The sequence below is a fragment of the Austrofundulus limnaeus genome, unplaced genomic scaffold (genome assembly GCF_001266775.1).
Source record: "Austrofundulus limnaeus strain Quisiro unplaced genomic scaffold, Austrofundulus_limnaeus-1.0 Scaffold169, whole genome shotgun sequence".
NCBI classification, from domain to species: Eukaryota; Metazoa; Chordata; class Actinopteri; order Cyprinodontiformes; family Rivulidae; genus Austrofundulus; species Austrofundulus limnaeus.
The window spans coordinates 451,235-455,026 of NW_013952571.1; positions in this window are offsets into that span (position 1 = coordinate 451,235).

Here is a 3,792-nt window from a genome sequence, read left to right on the forward strand (position 1 = left end):
TTAATAAGCAGCAGGAGATCTTAATAAAACGTTCTGTAGCAAAATTAGAAACAGAGCATTACACAACAAGCTCCCTGCCAGTTTACAAGTTTATAGTCCTGACTGGGCAGAAACAAGCAGTTCTACCAGGCTTTTTACTTCAACACCAAGTAAAACAAAGAACAGTATTGTTGAGAAAAATGACTTTTATCCAGAATGTTCTTGGTAGATTCTTGAACTTCGTTGAGTGCATACAGTAGCATGGACAAGTCAGAGCCTAGTACTTAGTGTTGATGTTTGTAAGCTGATCCTGAAATGATTTCCTTATCATCTCACCACATCCACGGCACAAAAGCCTCAGCTGGACCTRGTTTGTTCCTGCTCTGCAGATACAATCACTGCCAGCTGAGCTGAATTGAAATGTTCTCACCTGTCTGTAGTTCCTGCCAGACTAACATAGCTTCAGCATGTGCAGACAGACACGGGTAAAGGGACAAAGAGAGCAGAGAAAAGTTCACTCAGACTGCATATTTTTCTACAGTAAACAGAAATTCCACCATCTATTTTTTTCTAGAGCCCAATAACATTCTGGAAGTCAGTTTGTGTTAATGTAAGCTGTAAAAAGCTGATGTTTGATCCATAAACTGTTTGAGAAGCATTCAAAGAACCAAAATCAAAGATAATGTTAAAACTGCTGCCAGTGACTTATTATGGTCCCCGTGGTAACCCTGTATCTGTCACTCCCTGATGTCAGAGGCAGTGCTCTCGGGGGGGGGGGGGGGGAGGGGCTCATGAGGCAGAGACAAGGAGCTCCAAAAAAATAGAACAAGTATATTAAGACAGGCTTGCTTCCCAGGACAGGCTGAACTTCAGCACACGCTGGAAAGTCATCCAAAAACTCATGAACTTCAAAAACTGCTTGGTTACAAAAATATACAAAATTACTCACATGACTGAGACCCAACTATAGTATTAATGCACCCACCAATAACACAGACCAGAACTTAAATACACTGAGGACTAATGAGTGAAGAGGAAACACCTGGGGAGACGAGGGCAACAACAATCACATCTAACAACACACCTGAGACGGACAGAAAGGAAACTCAAACAGAAACAAAAACCAAACCAAAACAGAATCCAAAACCTCCACTTTGTCACCTGACAGCACCCTGAAGGCTCYGTTTTAGTCGTGCTTTGGTACTCGTAGTGCACGCACGCACCCTCGCCAGCAGTGGTGTTGTTTATACTTGGAGCTTATGTTGTTGTAGCTTTCTCCAAAAGGACACGTAGCAAAACACTTTATAACTTGTGAAACGTTGTGAGTAGGAGAGCAAAAACGTGACAAAAACTCTTTGAATGGTGTACTGTATGCGCAGCCTTTGCAGAGTTACAAAAATTCAGAGGTGCACGACCACGTGCCAGTGTTCTGACAATCTGTGATACCCGTCAACCCATCCTACCTTGTGGCAATGTGCATGCGCTGACCGATGTTACGTCACAGGTTGCTTACTGTAGCCCATCCGCCTCGATATTCAACGTGTTGTGTGTTCAGAGATGTTCTTCTGCAGACCTCAGTTGTAACCAGTGGTTATTTGAGTTACTTTTGTCGTTCTATCAGCTCAAACCAGTCTGACCATTCTCCTCTGACCTCTGYCATCAACAAGACATTTGCTCCTACAGAACTACTGTTCACTGGATGTTTTCTCTTTTTCAGACCATTCTCTGTAAACCCTAGAGATGGTTGTGGGTGAAAATCCCAGTAGATCATCAGTTTCTGAAACACTCAGACCAGCCCTTCTGGCACCAACAACTATGCCACGTTCAAAGGCACTTAAAGCACCTTTCATACTCATTCTGATGCCCTGTTTGAACTGCAGCAACTTGTCTACATGTCTACATGCCTAAATGCACTGAGTTGCTGCCATGTGACTGGCTGGTTCAACATTTGTGTTGAGCAATTGGACAGGTGGACCTAATAAAGTGGCCGGTGAGTGTATGTATAAAAAGTCTCTTTTGTTCAAAATGTTTTTTGTTGCTACTGCACAAAAAATTGCTTCAACCATTCTTCAACCATTCCATATTATGACTTTGTTCTCATAATTTAAAAAGAAATCTCAATGTGTGGCCCTAATACTCTGTCATAAAAAATACTTCTTAGAATTCAGAGAAATCCCTGTGTCTGTGTGTCTCTATGCAAACACAGAGTATCTGCTGCCAAGAGAGACGTCTGTAAAAATATTTATATGCATGATCTAAATAAAGCAGGGAGTAATACGGCCCGGTGGTGCATTTCAAGACCATCCTGCTCCACATCTCTATACGGTGCCTAAGAGTGGCATGTGTTTGCAGCTGAGCGTCACTGTGGAGCTCCACAGATTAACAGTTCCACACTGAGCCACAGGAATGATAAAACTTACAAATGGCACCAGTGTTTGCACAAACTGACACCACCATACTTCTATTTTTGTAAAGTAGGGAACACAGACCCTTTAGGCTGTTTGTACAGTATTTGTAGCTATACAAACATTTCTCTCTGTGGAGCATCAGTAATCTAACTAGAGGAGTAAAACCACAGCAGGAGGAGCCAGAACTTTCTGAATGCATCCTCTCCTCCCTCAGACCTGAAGGACTGTTCTGTTAATCTCAATCATATTCAGTCAATCATATTCATATTCATCAATCAATCATATTTAGTCCACAATGATGAGAAGAGAYAGCAAGGTCATTTTAAGGCAGTATTTATTACTTTCTTCAAAGTCAAAAGTTTAAATACACCAAGGCTCCTACACTTTTAAACAATTTGGGACATTTAATGTCATGTCTTTAGAAACTTCTGATATGTTTATTGATGATGTCATCAATCTGAGTTAAGTAGAGACATACCTGTGGATGTAATTTAAGGCACAACTGAAACACACTGCTTTCTTGTGTAACATCATGGGAAAGTCAAAAGAAGAGAACTGTAGACCTGCACAAGTCTGGTTCATCCTTGGGTGTAATTTCCAGATGGCTGAAGGTGCCTCATTCARCTGTACAAACAATTATACACAAGTACAAACAAGATGAGAATATCCAGCCATCACACCACTCAGGAAGGAGGTGGGTTCTGTGTCCCAGAGATGCATGTGCTTTGGTCTGAAATGTGAATCAACCCAAGAACAAAGGCCAAAGATCTGGTGAAGATGCTGCTGAAGCTGGTAAGAGAGTGTCATCCACAATGAAAACAGTTCTGTGTCCACATGGGCTGAAAGGCCACACTGCCAGGAAGAAGACTTACTTCAAAAGAAACATGAAATGACAGGTTAATGTTTGCAAATGCACACAGGGACAAAGACCTTCATTTTTGGAGACATGTCCTGTTTGAACTGTTTGTCCATAATGACCATTGTTATGTTTGGAGGATAAAGGAGGAAGCTTGCAGACCTGAGAACATCATCCTGACTGTGAAACACYGGGGTGGCAGCATTATGTTGTGGGCTTGTTTTGCTGCAGGAGGGACTGGTGCAGTTCACAAAACAGATGGTAGCATGAGGAATGAACGTTATGTGTAAATACTGAAGCAACATCTCAACACATCAGCCAGGAAGTTAAAGCTTGGACACAAATGAGTCTTCCAAATGGACAATGAGCCGAAGCGTTTTGCCTAACTGGTTACAAAGTGGCTCAAGATAAAGTCAATGGGCCTCATGCAAGAACATGTTCGTATTCTTATCCTAAATATCTCTTACTTTTGTTCGTACAAAGGGTTCGTACGAACATGTCACGTCAGATTCAACAAACTCTTCTATCTTCAGGAAAAGTGTGTAAATG